This window comes from Stegostoma tigrinum, chromosome 29, assembly GCF_030684315.1.
Source record: "Stegostoma tigrinum isolate sSteTig4 chromosome 29, sSteTig4.hap1, whole genome shotgun sequence".
Taxonomy (NCBI): domain Eukaryota; kingdom Metazoa; phylum Chordata; class Chondrichthyes; order Orectolobiformes; family Stegostomatidae; genus Stegostoma; species Stegostoma tigrinum.
This window is the reverse complement of record NC_081382.1, coordinates 10,769,031-10,786,102: the sequence shown is the minus strand read 5'-3', so window position 1 is coordinate 10,786,102 and position 17,072 is coordinate 10,769,031. Positions and strand designations below refer to the sequence as shown.

At 44.8% G+C, this 17,072-nt stretch overlaps 1 protein-coding gene across 2 annotated transcripts in view; it reads right to left on the bottom strand.

The window, feature by feature from the left end:
- The window catches only part of brinp1 (bone morphogenetic protein/retinoic acid inducible neural-specific 1), a 324,767-nt gene extending 315,672 nt beyond the window's left edge, over positions 1–9,095 (bottom strand). For both annotated transcript variants that reach the window (XM_059638168.1, XM_048559283.2), the window contains exon 1: positions 8,587–9,095. The gene's annotated coding sequence lies outside the window, so the exon portion shown is untranslated. The remainder of the gene's footprint in view (positions 1–8,586) is intronic.
- Positions 9,096–17,072: the final 7,977 nt, after the last annotated feature.

Sequence of the window (17,072 nt, the reverse complement as noted above, 5' to 3'; positions counted from 1 at the left end):
CATTGAGTGGAACGTACTTTAAGATCACAATTGTCTAAACTCCAAGGATCCTTTTATGTTCTGTTTTGCTACCAATGACGTAATTCCAACCACTCTATACATAAAAAATAAGCTGTTCAAGCCTGTGCCTTCATTCTTTTTGTGATTATCTTATATTTGCACCCACTCTTGAAGTTCACCAAACAGCAAAAACGTTCATTCATTATTTACCCAATCGCATTGGGTCTTACCCTGCTTTTTCAAATCTCCATTTGACAGGCTCAGCAAGTGCACTGCAGGTGGCCTCCTAAATATCGGGCCCACCACCCTATTCACTGGGCCATCCATTCCTATGCCAAGGAAGAATAGCAGAGGCTTTAAACATTGGGGGAGCCTTATGATGGAAATTTCCTCATGGATGTTAAGGGCAAATCAAAATTCAGGATGTACGAGGGAGAAGGTCCCATGATTTCTCGGCAAACACCCCCGGGGATGGCAGGCCACTGGGATTACAGAGACTAACCTGACCAGGCCCCATCCTGCGGCTAAGATTTTACCAGCCACTGAGTGCCCACAGGGAAATTCACTCCATGAAGCTGGTGGTCTCCCTACTGATGCAGGAAAGCTGCCCTGCTGTCAGCAGACAAATTAATATCAACCTTTTCAGACTGACACGTTATCCACGTCTATCAGGTGGGACTTGAACATGGGTCTTCTGGGCTTGAAGCACAGGCGCTACTGCTGAGGCACACGAGAAGATGAAGCAGCATCTCAGGCGGGAAGGGGCATGGCAGAAGGGCTGGTCCAGGAGTTGAAACTGGGGACCTCTCACGTACTTAGTCAATAAAAGGTCCACAGCGAGAGCCATACCCCTGGACCAGTGAGCTGCACAAATATAAAGTTGTGCAAACTGATGGCAAACTTGAAAACTGAACCAAATGTGAAGAAGCCCCGGTGAGTTCCAATGGCAGAACATCTGCAGTCTCTCTCGGTGGGACCCTTGATTACTCAAATCAGCTGAATGTTGATCCATTTTGCAGTCTGCTGGTGAGAAACCTCCCCATGAATAAGGTGGACCATCCTGGGTGCATCTCCCAGCTATTTTACTGCATCTCACCCCAGCCCCACCAACCTCCTGCCTCCTGATGGCAGGTATTATTCTTCCCATCATAGTCATGAGGCTAAGATTTCACTATCTGACTGAAAATTACAAACTTTGCGAATTCACCTTCAACATTGTAAACTTGTCATTCATCTTTGCTTACATCTGAGTAAATAGAAGTTTCACCTTTACCATTTATTTTTATTTTCATTGTTACAGCACCATCAAACATATTCCTAAAATGTATCAATGGAGAAATATTACAAAAATAAACGCTTCCTGATGGTGAAAGGCTTCTTTTTTTCAATGTTTGAGCAAACTTCATAACAAGCACCACTAAGGGCTGTATGCATCTCCTCAAAGGCAAAAAGGGGAACATTTTTACAAATAAACACAGACTTTTCAAAAGCTCGATATAGGATTCCAGTCCACAGAATGTATTTGTCGGCACTGCTCAGAAGACATAATTAAATCACGGGGATAAGGTAAAAGACTGGTAACTTCATTAAACGATTTTGACAGGTCACAAATTAGATAAAGAAGGTCCTCATGCCCATTTGATCTGACCTTGCAATCATGACATTCCCATCTTCCAAATACATTTATTTTACAAATAAATCTAATGCCCTGGCTTCAAGTATAGTTTTCTCACAAACAATTCCAACTGCTAACCACCCACTGGAGTGCCTAATTGGTAAAATGATAGGGCCAAATGTTACTCAACTTTACTCTCATGTTTTTGGATCAACAATTTAATGTAACATTTATCCTTCATAATATCCATCAAACTCAAGGAATAGCAAACGATCCAGTCAATTATTAAACATTATGTTCATGAAGGGGACCTATGGCTGAAAGGTAGTAGATTTTCATTATCTGCATTACAACTGCATGTTCAACAGGATATAAACACAAGCTATCATTTAAATAGTTGCACAGTGTGTTCTTGTTATACATTATTGCCTCAACTTTCCACCTATACATTCATTTGGTTAAATATTAAGATCACTATCATCAGGTACAAGTTAATTTCTTTGCCTTCTCTCTGCGTCAAATGTTCCACGCCCTCAATAATATTTTTCAATCTGTTTCAGTTTCTCTCAATGTCAAGTTTCAACCAACCAAACTAAAAAGAGCAGACACTTGCACTCTTAGCAACAATTGCAGCTTGCAGTTCGGTAGCACTTTTAGTACAGTTACACACCCTTGTTATCAAAGTGAGCATTACCAAGATGAGCCACATTGGGGCCAGTAGCTAAAATCTTGGTAAACGCAGAAGCTGAAAATATGCTGCCCATGGCGTAGCCACAAAAACTTGAAAATCACATGAGCTCAGAATTTAACAAGCACAGATTTCTCAGTGGACCTTGACAATGTTACATATAGAACATTACAGCACAGTACAGGCCCTTCGGTCCTCAATGTTGTGCCGACCTGTCATACCGATCTCAAGCCCATCTAACCTACACTATTCCATGTACGTCCATATGGTCATCCAACAACGATTTAAATGTACCTAAAGTTGGCGAATCTACTACCGTTGCAGGCAAAGCGTTCCATTCCCTTACTACTCTCTGAGTAAAGAAACTACCTCTGACATCTGTCCTATATCTTTCACCCCTCAATTTAAAGCTATGCCTCCTCGTGCTCGCCGTCACCATCCTAGGAAAAAGGCTCTCCCTATCCACCCTATTTAACCCTCTGATTATTTTATATGTTTCAATTAAGTCACCTCTCAACCTTCTTCTCTCTAATGAAAACAGCCTCAAGTCCCTCAGTCTTTCCTCGTAAGACCTTCCCTCCATACCAGGCAACATCCTAGTAAATCTCCTCTGCACCCTTTCCAAAGCTTCCACATCCTTCTTATAATGCGGTGACCAGAACTGTACACAATACTCCAAGTGCGGCCGCACCAGAGTTTTGTACAGCTTCACCATAACCTCTTGGTCCCGGAACTCGATCCCTCTATTAATAAAAGCTAAAACACTGTATGCCTTTTTAACAGCCCTGTCAACCTGGGTGGCAACTTTCAAGGATCTGTGTACATGGACACCGAGATCTCTCTGCTCATCTACACAGCTAAGAATCTTACCATTAGCCCAGTACTTTGCCTTCAGGTTACTCCTACCAAAGTGCATCACTTCACACTTGTCTGCATTAAACTCCATTTGCCACCTCTCAGCCCAGTTCTGCAGCTTATCTATGTCTCTCTGCAACCTACAGTATCCTTTGTCACTATTCACAACACCACCGACCTTAGCGTCATCTGCAAATTTACTAACCCATCCTTCTACTCCCTCATCCAGATCATTTATAAAATGACAAACAGCAGCGGACCCAACACTGACCCTTGCGGTACACCACTAGTAACTGGTCTCCAGGATGATACACCACTAGTAACTGGTCTCCAGGATGAGAAGGGGTAAGGCATTACAGGGCTTTGCAAGTTTTCAAAGATATTTTTAAATCAACCTGGTCAGACATGTTCCAACACATTGGAGCAGGTGGAATTTGAACCCAGGGCTCCTGGTCCAGAGGTGGGGAATTAAGCTTGAGCGGCCTTTGTTTTAGTGCCAGTGGGAGAGTAGGAATCACTTTTTTTTTAATCCATTGACTTGTTATAGTTATTTTTGTTATGTCAACCTGGTCAGACATGTTCTGACATACCTACAGGGCAGGTGAACCTGAACCTGCTGGATAAGAAATAAGGACACTACCATTGTGCCAGAAGTCTATTACACTTTAAAAGTGTGTTAGCCTGTTGATGGATATTTCCCGTTCAATGCCTGCTTCATGTTGTCATCCTGAACAGACCCGCTCGGGATAAAATGTTGGTGTTGGGAGTTCAAGAGATCAAATACAGGGAGGGCCTAGGGCCAAACCTGCTGTCAGCCTGAATAAAATAATCAGTTTCTAAAAATATAAAACCAACCAGCAAGAATTAACACTGATCTGTCGAATGGAAGGTTAGCCTTCAATCTGAATAAGGCAGGAATATAAGTCTAAGATAGTTAAAGCTTGTCCACACTCCCATCTGGAGGACTGTCTTTCATTTTGGAAACTGTGTCTCTGGAAGGGGTACTGCAGAGACCGACCCAGGATGTACCATGGTTAAAATGATTAAATTATTAGGACGGATTAGACTTGTATTTCCTTGAAAATAAATTGAGGAATGATCTATTAGAAGTGTTTAAGACAGTTGAAGGATATAAGAAGCCATTTCTTTCAATTGGGGTAGGATCTTAGAATTTGCGCCAGCTTTTTTCAAGGGTGTTATTAAGAATCTTTACTTTGCACAAAGATCTAGAATTCTCCCTTCAAAAAGCACTACTGAGGCAAGGTAATAGAAAATTTCAAAATCGAACTCAATAGATTTTTATTAGACAAGCCTTTTGTTGGTTGTAGAACCAAGACAGATGGATTGACTGAAGATACAGATCACCCGTGATATAACTGAATGTTACAACTAATGACAGTGACTGTCTGGAGTGTTGAAACTGGCCAAGATCAATCAGTTATCCTTGATTCTAATTCTGTGTATTTCAGGAGTTTTCAGGCAGACATTTAGAACAGAAATGTTGAAAGTGACATGTCTAGTAATGTCTAGTTGGTGCAGGTGGCTATAACTGTGACTCATGAGGTAGAAACAATAGAGAGACCTTCAGTTCCGGTACTCTTCCAGTCAATTCCACTTTTTAACATTTACTGATAACTAAACATTGTTTCTCAGAAATTAATCCTACTTGCTCATCATCAGAGTCTAGCACATACACTGTATGTTAGAAGCATGTTCACACTGATTCATTAATTCATCTGAAGCTCCTTTTTACATCAGAAATATTAACACAACCACAATAAGTCGGTTAATGCCTACATTAAACAAGTAGGCACTTTTAGTTTGTGGGAGCTGGCAAAGGATTTGTACACCAGCATTAAGCAAAATTTCTAGATTCACCTCCACCCACAGCCAAGAACTCAACAATAATCTCTTTAAGCCACTTGTACTGCAAAAACCCCTGGCTAATTATACAACTTGTAGTTTTCATTAAATGAACAAAGTTTCTTCACTCATTCATTGACTGTCTTTTTTGCCTTTTTAAAAATGTACCTGTGAGCATTCCTCCAACCTGTAACAACAGAGAACAGGAAAATGCTTCATTTTTCAAAGGCATGTATTAAGTAACAGAAACCCCTGGCAATTTTCATCCCTGATTTTCAATTTGGCAGCAGAAATTCTGCTCTGTGGCATCTGTGGGAGATGCCAAGTTGCAAAACATTTGCAGCGTCACAGTTTGCACGGTCGACAAAGCTTGCAGGGTCCCTATACTCAGTTGCATGGGTACCAAGTACTACCATGTGAAAACAAGCTGCCCCGCTCTTGCGAATGTAAATGCAAGACACACACACACACACACACACACACACACACACAGAGGAAATGAAAAAAAAACACAAAATAAAGGTCACAGTGATTGGACTTGTGATTAAATTATTCAGAGAATAAGATGATGGGTAATACAGTTTTGAGGGTGGCTGTGCAGGGGTTTTGTGTTACATTTTAAGCCTTCAGTCATCAAGAATGGTTCTCATTTTGTCAGCTTCTTTTCGATAAAATCAGAAAATGGCATTGGACAATCAGCCAGTTAATGATGTGAGATTAAACTGCTGGCGAGAACTCATAGCTAAAAGCCCATTCTGGTTATAAATTGAGGAGGGTGAGTAAACAATCTATTTGCAAGTCTATCTGCACCAGCCACATTCATCACTGCTACCTGAATAAATTCTCGCAGCAGCTTGCTGCTGGTTTCTGTGCGCGCAGCACTGCTCAGTTTTTTGTAGACTGCAAGGCTTGTGCTCCACTGCAAGATGAACCAGAATCACACAGACACAAAACAAAATCACAGAGCTTTTTCCCAGGGCCTGCTGCGCGTGTTCAGCGTATAATACAGAGAGGATGGATTTCCATTGAATGACTCCCTCACACTGATAAGCAATAGACTTACCTCTGCTATAGATCACCGTCTTATTTCTCACAGACTGGCCAAAGTGCGCTTGAAAGTGATTCAATGGGCAACAGAACAGTCAGGGTGCTTACAGGCTAACACTGGGCCAGATGTGGCAGCCACCAGTGCGTGTTTATTTCTCTCTCCTCCCTCCCTCCCCCTCTGCTACCCACTCTATTCTGAAGGACAGTGAAACTTCACAGCACTTGTGAGCCACACGGTGGGTTGCACCCCCCCTCCCCCTCCACCGTGCAGTCCCAGGCACATTTTCTCTGTGGTTACAGGGGTTTTGCACACAGAACGCTGCCTTCCAATTCAAGAAGTCCACTCGCCCCCGGACAGCCTCGAATCCAAATGCGCCCCATTCCCCAGGACACATGGTCACCAGGTTAAAACCAAAAAAAAACCCATCCGCTTGAAAAGGAATCACTTTGTGATTAGAAAAGAGGAAGGAGTGGATTGATGGTGAACGTGATACCAGACACTGGAATATGCTGGAATATGATTAATTCCCTTTAAAATAAAAACAAAGAACAAAAATTCAAGGGAGCTACGTGGAGTGAGGAACAGGAAACCAGCCAGTACCGGGCAAAGGCAGGGGGACAGGGCAGTATTAGGCAAAGGCAGGGAGATAGGGCAGTATTAGGGAAAGGCAGGGGGACAGGGCAGTATTAGGGTAAGGCGGGGGGACAGGGCAGTATTAGGGAAAGGCAGGAAGATAGGGCAGTATTAGGGAAAGGCAGGGGGACAGGACAGTATTAGGGTAAGGCAGGGGGACAGGGCAGTATTAGGGTAAGGCGGGGGGACAGGGCAGTATTAGGGAAAAGCAGGGGGAGAGGGCAGTATTAAGGAAAGGCGGGGGGACAGGGCAGTATTAGGGAAAAGCAGGAGGACAGGGCAGTATTAGGGTAAGGCAGGGGTTCAGGGCAGTATTAAGGAAAAGCAGGGGGACAGGGCAGTATTAGGGAAAAGCAGGGGGAGAGGGCAGTATTAAGGAAAGGCAGGGGGACAGGGCAGTATTAGGGAAAAGCAGGAGGACAGGGCAGTATTAGGGTAAGGCAGGGGGACAGGGCACTATTAGGGTAAGGTGGGGGAGAGGGCAGTATTAGGGAAAAGCTGGCGAGCAGGAAAGCGGGCAAGGCAGGTCAGCAATTCTGCACCAGGGAAAGGCAGTTGCACATTCAATGTGGGTGATGGGTTGGGGGTTGGGGAATGGGCAGGTTAGGGCGAACCAGCATTGCACATTAAGAATAATTCCACCTTTCTTGACATCAATCAGTTGGTTCGGTCAGGTGGTCTGTGGTAGTCAATGATCTGGGAGTAGGTAGTTTGCTCAGTACCCACCCAATCAATCATTAACTTGTCAACGCTGGAAGGCAGGAGATTCAGAACAGACTGTGCTGTTTGCATCAATCTATGGGATCGCCAAAGAGATGGCATGTTACGTAATCTGCATGTTGCAGGATAAATCGTCCCTTTCACGTGATGACCCTACAGAATAAACTATAGGTGTATTTTCTTTTTTTTTGCCGAATAGTTGTCATTTAAAGAGACACTGAGCTCGTCCACAGCAAAACCTCACTCCAGTCACAGGTAATTTGGATAGAGTAACGGCTCCCCCTAGTGGGATAGCATCGCCTTTCTGCAGATCCCGGTCCCTTGTCTCACATCCATGAAAACTTTTAAAAAAGGAATGTTGGACTTTACAAAATTAAGCCTACCTCTGCAGCAGCAAAAAGTGGTGACAGAATATTTCTATTTTTAAAAAAAAGCTTTTTAAAAAATTACATGGTAAGTGAGATACTGTAGTACAAGATTAATAAAAACAGAATATTTATACGGAACAGAACTTCCATTAAAATGCATCCTTCACACGTATAAAAAATAAACTGCTTACTCGATTGCAAAGTTTGCATGAAATAAGACGCACGTATTTAAAATATGGTTGATTTTTTTTCCCAATTTCAAATTCCCGTTAGTTCAAACCCCCTACAACTCCGTGTTTGCATTTCGCCTTCGATATATTGCACACTGCACGCTGTTCTCCTTCCTCCAGCCTCGAGCAGGTTTCTCTCTCAGCAGCTCACACCTTGACCGTAAACATTAAACACCATTTGTACCAGCCCCGCTCTGAAACATGCAGCAGACGCGCAGGTAAGAGGAAGGGCAGGGGTTGTAGATGGCTGCGATTCAGAGCGAGAGAGTCTGAAAGCACTGCAGGTACACACACCCCTTACCCTCTCCCGTCGGGTTCTCCCGACAGATCCCAGCAACATTCCCGAGCCCAAATCCAACCTGGAAAGGGATGTGGTGGCTGGGGAACACAAGCGCCGCTACACATACACAGAGCCCGGCCGTTCATTTGTTCAGTCACACTGCAGCTCTCAATCTCAAGCACTGACCATCCGCACCACCCCCTCCCGACCCCATCAAAATATTTTATCGTGTTAAATATTTTCAGCCCTCTCTCTCCCTCCTCCAGCGGCAGCAGAAATGTCTCACCTAATGACCGTTCTCCTGGGCGGCTAAGATGCACAGAGACCCGGTGTCGAAGCAGCTCAGTATAAAGTTGCAGCCGACCCTATAGTTCCAGCTCCGGTTCGGGCAGGGACCTGGGAAGCTGAAGGCGATTGACGAGGAGAGACAGAAATCCCTTCTTTTCATGCCGGAGCGATGAGACTTTGAGGCGGGTTGTTGAGGATTGATATATTTAAAAACAAAATAAAAATAAAACCGAAAAGGGGAAATCGCTCATTATCGACCGTCCGCCGAGACTTGAGAGACCAGGAGCACCAAATACAGTAACATTCTCGAGTGTCTGTGTGTGGAAAGGCTGTTCGGATTGGGAGCTCCGAGCGTGTGAGAGGAATCTGTAGTGAATGAGAAAGTCCTGTACTGTTGGAGACAGACAGAGAGAGGAGGGACTGAGATGGACTGAATGAACCGGGAGCCACAGAGAGAGAGAGAGAGAGAGAGAAGGGATAGACTGAAGGAGGAAGGAGATTGCAAAAAGAGATGAGCAGAATGAGAAAAAGGAGGCGGAGAGACGGGGCGGGATGGAAGGAGGGGAAAATTGCAGACTCCCTCATACACAAGCTGCAAGCAGAAATTGATTGGCAGCTCGGATCAGGGAGCTGAACGCGCTGTGTTTATTCCGCCTTTGCCCCCCCGTGGGTTCGTACCCTCGGGAGGGGGTGGGTGTGATTTATTTTAAATTATAAGAAAGCGGGACGTACACCAAGTGAAACATCTAGAGACAGAGATTAAAGTCATTAATTGCAAAATCTACACGAAAAACATGATTTTTTTTCTCTTAAAAGGTGTTTTGGAGCGGGATCAATAAAAGGTGGGTTGAGAATTTCTGTAATTCTGTTTTTTTTAAAAGAGGAGAACCTAATGTTTAAGTCGGTATTAGAGTCTTATCTGCGAGCTGTAGGCGATGCAGACAGGAGGGAACAGTAATCGATTGGGGGAGAGAGAGCGATGGGGACACTAAACCCTGGAGACACAGGGAGAGAGCTGCAATTTAGCCAGAAACGATTGGCAAGTCGCTGAAGCAGATTAGAGAGAGAGAAACTCCAGGTTCTGATTCCAATTCCTAAATCACATCAAGCAAGCACTGTGAAGTGGATCTTTGGAAATCACAACTGATTCTGTTACCAGCAGACGAAGTTTAAGATTGTTGTGTATCTTTTGTCAATAAAAACAAAAACTCTGGAATTGCTCTCACGACCTGTCCAACTCTAGGAGTGACTAGTGACTGAGAAGCTGGCAATGAGGAAGGGATTTTGTATATGTGTGTGTGTGTGAGGGGGGGTCTGTCTGTAGCCTGCCGTTGCCAGTCACCGGGGACGGAGTGTGTGAGCCGGTGAAAAGTTCACTCTCTTCTCCGGCGCTAGCAGAATGCAGTTTAACACCATCCCACCCCCGTGCCGGGGGCCTGCGAGTCACTTTAGTCTAGATCTCAGTCGGAATTACCAACTCTGAACCACGCCAGGAACCTGTATCCACGTTGAGTCTGTATCCACATTAATTTTTTTTCTGCAGAAAATATTTTTTTTCACATGACTGTTTCCCGCGCAATGCACTGTCGATGTTTGCCTGCATGCAACGATTTCTGAATGTATTACTTTCTGCTGAATAAATTACTGTTTGCAAAACGAAGCCTTGAGGTTTGCACGCAGGCAGGGCGGAATGTTTCAGTATTCCGGTCAGAGGATCCGTGCTCACACGGCATCATCGCCTTTATCCCAACTTTAGCTCCGGACTAGATGTTCCTCTCTCCAAAGCGAATCCAAATGGGCAATGGGTTTGTTCCCCACCTTTCACAGATACCAAATGGAAGCCAGGGTTTAATATAAGATTCAGGACCAAAACCAGACGTCGCTAGAAAAGCTCAGCAGGCCTGTGGCAACATCTGTGAAGAAAAAACGTCAGCGTTAAGGGCTTTCAATTCCTGATGACCCTTCCTCAGATTGTTTGGCTATCCATAGTGTAATGACGGTAACGAGCCATTTGAACCTCATAGAATAGGAATTCCCTGATTGGGGCTGTTAATTTGTTCCAATGAGGGAACCCTGGCTGACAGATAGCAACGGAAGTGTCAGGGTTTTTGCGCACTATGAGACCTAGCTCTGAGGGAGCTGGATCAGTACCAAAGACACTCCATGTGTAAGTGAAGGGGGATCTTGGTGACTGGATGCCAGTCTCTTTGGAGTTATGCCACTCGGTTTCATTATTCCCTTGCCAGTTCCATTGTGCTGGCCGAAGGTAAATAAATGCATTTACACATCATTGTCATGAAATCACAAGAGTGAAAAGCGACTGACCGCAGGAAGTGCTGGGCAGAACTGTACAGAGATCTGGAGCATGCAGTCGAGCCAACAGTCCTGCCAACCTCATGGAACAAGCTGCCTTCCTCTGTCAGATTTGAGAGCCATGCGTAGCTAATGCTGGGGGGATGTTCCTTCCCGTTACATTGGCTGGTCTCATGAGACAGAAACTTCCTATGTTTCTTCTTAAATTGCAGCCCCCGGGCACAGCAAGATCTCACACACGCATGACCATCCGCTGATTAAATTCAGCCCTGCCCACTGGCCAGTTCTTCATAGAATCCCTACAGTCTGAAAGCAGGCCATTCAGCCCATCAAGTCAGCAAAGAGCATCACAGCAAAATGCACCCTACCTCTTTAACCCTGCATTTCCCATGGCTAACCCATCTAGCCTGCATATCCCTGAACACTTTGGGAATTTATCACAGCCAATCCACCTAACCTGCGCATCTTTAGACTGTGAGAGGAAACCGGAACACCCGGAGGAAATCCATGTAGATACGGGGAGAACGTGCAAACTCCACACAGACAGTCACCTGAGGGTGGAATCGAACCCAGGTCCCTAACGCTGTGAGGCAGCAGTGCTAACCACTGAGCCTTGACCTTGTGGATAGTCAGACGGACACAGACAAGAAAACACAAGCTCTCCTTGAAGGCTTCTCCAAAGAACTGCATCTCCAACTACAGCAGTCGCTTCGATTGCACCACAAAAATAACGCAGTTCCTTGAAAGTGTTTTATGTTTGGGTTTTATATTGAGCTAATTTCATACATAGAAATTGAGGATGCTAATTATGCTCAATTAGTGTGGAAGTTCACTAAAATAGATAACGTGGCTGAAAAAAAGAATCCAGTTGGTTGCAGTAAAAGGAACAAGCAAATAAACATTCACAGTATTGCTGGGTGGTGATGCTTAATATAAAGAAGGAAACTGAGGGATGAATCTGTAGTAACAGCAAATAGTCATAATAAAAGTAATAGAGTAGCAATGGTGGTGGGGGGTGGGCAGGCAGTTTCTGATACTCAGTATAGGAAAGGGGAGGAATTGCAGTAAATGGCAATAAGTCAAGAATTGTACTTTGTGCACAGAACCTTATTTTAATCAGTATCCTTAAGAGCTAGATGCAGTAAAATGGGGTAGATCGAATAGGTTATTATTGGGGGGAAGCATCGAGGTAATAGTGATCATAATAAAGTTAAGGAGATAAGGAAAGCAACAAAGAAAGAAATGGAAAAATTCAGTGTTGCGATTGAAGTTCTGTCTATAAATCAGGGCATCAAGGGTTGTTGGGAAAAGGCAGGAAAGTGGAGCTGAGGATTATCAGGTCACGCATGATTACACTGAATGGTGCAGGAGTTTGATGTGCTGAATGGCCTACTTCAACCCCGACAGTCTTAAAATATTAAATTAAAAATAATGCAATTTGTGAAAGAATCCAGCAGAGATAGGCTAAAGTAGAAGACTGGACAGGAAAACAGCATATAAGCAGTGACAAGTCTTGAAGATGGAGAAAGTTCCAGTTCAAGGAGAAAAGACGACACACCCAATGCTAAACAGTAAATGAGAGCAGGTTTCCATATCCATTGCATCCCTACAGTGTGGAAACAGGCCCTTCAACCCAACAAGTCCCACCCTCAGAGCATCCCACCCCGACCAGTTCCCTGAACCCACACATTCCTGAACACTATGGCAATTTAGTGTGGGCAATCCACCCAGCCTGCACATCTTTGGACTGTGGGAGAAAACCAGAGCAGCTGGATAAAACCCACACAGATGCTGGGAGTACACACAGACAATTGCCTGAAGGGGAATTGAACCCAGGCCCCTGGTGCTGTGAGGCAGCATTGCTAACCACTGAGACACTATGCCACCCCTCACACAGAGGGTTGAAATGAATTGGAAGCATTATTGAATGTGTGAAGTAGAACTTTTGAAAGTCAACTGGACACATTTACAGGGCTAAGGGACTATGTTTGACAACTCTTAGAAAGAGAGAGCATAGAAAAATTGGGCAGAGTGGCCCATGTATGCTTTTGCAACTGTATGCGATTTAGCATAGAATTATCTGCATAAACATTCTCATGCAGCACTATGGAAAAATACGGTTGCAATTTATAATTTGGAAAATAAGTGTCAAATGGAAGTGTAGCGCACAACAGCAAGTACCCATCTCCTAAACAGATGGACATCAAATCAGAGTAAGGCTTCATTTATCAACAGGCTCTTGGTGCTGCCAAGAAAATCGTGATGATATATTTGACTGTCTGTTCCCCAATCCAGAAACAAAACTGAGAGACGCTTCGCACCCTGTCAGCTAGTCTGAGAGAAGAACTATTGGGGTTTCAGCAACCCCAGGTTATGCTATCAAAATGTTTCAAACAAAATGCGGTAATGAGCAATTCCTGTCATTGGTTTCAAAAGAAATGTTAGTGCAACATGGGGTGCCGAATATTTATGTATTCAGGAATAAACTGTCTCTTCCATTGTTGCTTTGGTAAAGGGCAGACCAGGAATGCGTGAAGGAAGAAAAATTTTTAACCCTAACAGTTCAGTTGAGATCCAATTCTTGTTTCAATCATAGAATCCCTACACAGTGTGAAAGCAGGCCATTTGGTCCATTAAATCCACACTGACCCTCTGAAGAGCATCCCACCTAGACACATACTCCTACCCTATCCTTGAAACCTTGCATTATTAGTGGAAGGATCTTTCCAACTCTTATCAAAACCTTGTTTTGCAGCCCCATATGGTATAAGTTTGGAAAATGTTTAGTCTCAAGTGATTTTCGGCCACAGTACAATGCTTCGCACACTATGAGAGATAGTGAGTAGATTTGACAATCTCAGTGGCTATAGATTGATGAAATGAGAATCAGACTTGTTAAGTCAGAACAATAACATTGTTTTATCGCTGAGTAAACCAGGTGTTTTTGCAGCTGGACTTATTTCTGTTTCTGCTACCCAGAAAGTAGAAGATTGCCAAGACCCTTAACTGGACAAAATATAGCAATTTATCCAAAAATGCAAATTAAATCACAACAATGGACAAAAATGTTTTGTCATATCAGAACAAAGTAACTTCCAGCTCAAGTTATCGCTGACATTGTAACAAACAAAATTCTCTATTGGATTACCCATTGATCAGGCCACAATATATAAACAGCAAAACATAGTTTACTGCTACCTGTTTGTGCGAGCTGTAGAGAATAGATGTTATCACCTGGGACATTGGAGGTTCTGAATCATGTCAACCAATTTATGTCATAAAAGTAGTTTTTATTTAATGTGCATAAGGAAGAAGATCTGCCATTCTTAGCTAGTCTGGCCTACGTGAGTCCACATTTACAGTAATGTGGTTGACTTAATTTCTATAGAGGACAATTATGATGTGCAATAACGTTTGTTTAGCTAATGACACCCGCATCTCATGAATGAATGTACTTTTAAAAAGTTGAGATGATCGAATACAGTTAAAGGTGATTTCTTCATCCTACCCTCGACAGTAATGTTTCTACCCTTGAAAAAAAAGGAAGGAACTGTGCGTGAATGTAAATGAAATTTGGACCAATAACTCTGCTTTTAAACATTCAGTTAACCCACTTTGTTCAAACAAATTAAAGTTTCCACTATGTAGACAGGTAGTTGGTATGAAAAATCACCCAAGAAGTGAAAACAAAAATCCTTAGGAGTGTGATGTGATAATGGGAACTGCAGATGCTGGAGAATCCAAGATAACAAAGTGTGGAGCTGGATGAACACAGCAGGCCAAGCAGCATCTCAGGAGCACAAAAGCTGACGTTTCAGGCCTAGACCCTTCACCAGAGAGGGGGATGGGGTGAGGGTTCTGGAATAAATAGGGAGAGAGGGGGAGGCGGATCAAAGATGGAGAGAAAAGAAGATAGGTGGAGAGGAGAGTATAGGTGGGGAGGTAGGGAGGGGATAGGTCAGTCCAGGGAAGACGGACAGGTCAAGGAGGTGGGATGAGGTTAGTAGGTAGGAGATGGAGGTGTGGCTTGAGGTGTGAGGAAGGGATGGGTGAGAGGAAGAACAGGTTGGGGAAGCAGAGACAGGTTGGACTGGGATGCAGTGGGTGGAGGGGAAGAGCTGGGCTGGTTGTGTGGTGCAGTGGGGGGAGGGGACGAACTGGGCTGGTTTTGGGATGCGGTGGGGGAAGGGGAGATTTTGAAGCTGGTGAAGTCCACATTGATACCATTGGGCTGCAGGGTTCCCAAGCGGAATATGAGTTGCTGTTCCTGCAACCTTCGGATGGCATCATTGTGGCACTGCAGGAGGCCCATGATGGACATGTCATCTAAAGAATGGGAGGGGGAGTGGAAATGGTTTGTGACTGGGAGGTGCAGTTGTTTATTGCGAACCAAGCAGAGGTGTTCTGCAAAGCGGTCCCCAAGCCTCTGCTTGGTTTCCCTAATGTAGAGGAAGCCACACCGGGTACAATGGATGCAGTATACCACATTGGCAGATGTGCAGGTGAACCTCTGCTTAATATGGAAAGTCATCTTGGGGCCTGGGATAGGGTTGAGGGAGGAGGTGTGGGGGCAAGTGTAGCATTTCCTGCGGTTGCAGGGGAAGGTGCCGGGTGTGGTGGGGTTGGAGGGCAGTGTGGGACGAACAAGGGAGTCACGGAGAGAGTGGTCTCTCCGGAAAGCAGACAAGGGTGGGGATGGAAAAATGTCTTGGGTGGTGGGGTCGGATTGTAGATGGCGCAAGTGTCGGAGGATGATGCGTTGTATCCGGAGGTTGGTGGGGTGGTGTGTGAGACCACTCTCTCCGTGACTCCCTTGTTCGCTCCACACTGCCCTCCAACCCCACCACACCCGGCACCTTCCCCTGCAACCGCAGGAAATGCTACACTTGCCCCCACACCTCCTCCCTCACCCCTATCCCAGGCCCCAAGATGACTTTCCATATTAAGCAGAGGTTCACCTGCACATCTGCCAATGTGGTATACTGCATCCATTGTACCCGGTGTGGCTTCCTCTACATTGGGGAAACCAAGCGGAGGCTTGGGGACCGCTTTGCAAAACACCTCCGCTCAGTTCGCAACAAACAACTGCACCTCCCAGTCGCAAACCATTTCCACTCCCCCTCCCATTCTTCAGATGACATGTCCATCATGGGCCTCCTGCAGTGCCACAATGATGCCACCCGAAGGTTGCAGGAACAGCAACTCATATTCCACTTGGGAACCCTGCAGCCCAATGGTATCAATGTGGACTTCACCAGCTTCAAAATCTCCCCTTCCCCCACTGCATCCCAAAACCAGCCCAGTTCGTCCCCTCCCCCCACTGCACCTCACAACCAGCCCAGCTCTTCCCCTCCACCCACTGCATCCCAAAACCAGTCCAACCTGTCTCTGCTTCCCTAACCTGTTCTTCCTCTCATCTATCCCCTCTTTCCACCTCAAGCCGCACCTCCATCTCCTACCTACTAACCTCATCCCACCTCCTTGACCTGTCCGTCTTCCCTGGACTGACCTATCCCCTCCCTACCTCCCCACCTATACTGTCCTCTCCACCTATCTTCTTTTCTCTCCATCTTTGGTCCGCCTCCCCCCTCTCCCTATTTATTCCAGAACCCTCACCCCATCCCCCTCTCTGATGAAGGGTCTAGGCCCGAAACGTCAGCTTTTGTGCTCCTGAGATGCTGCTGGGCCTGCTGTGTTCATTCAGCCTCACATTTTATTATTCATAGGAGTGTAACAGGACAGTCCAATAACCTGGAATTTAATGTCAAGTCTTTTTACTGTGAAGTGTTTTGAAACTACAAGCATAAAATTCTCGCTTAAATTCTGTACACGTTAGAGTTCAGAAATAAGAAGTTTGCAAAGATCCACGTGAAATGAGAGGAACCAGCTCAGACAGTATCAAATGTTTTGAGTAAATTATGTTAGGCACAGATGACAGGAATGCAGATAAAGTAGCAAATGAACAAAAGCGTATTTCGCCATGGCACACAAATGATCATCCTGTCCCAGATGGTTTACAGTGGCTGCTCGTAAAGGTAAGAGATAATTAGGAGGGCTCAGCTCAGAACTCCAATCAATTAGAAGTGGCACCCAAGTTCCACAGTTTGAAACATAAATGCAAGTGTGTGAGCCATTCCAAACACAAAGGAAAATAGTTGTGGTTGTCAGAAG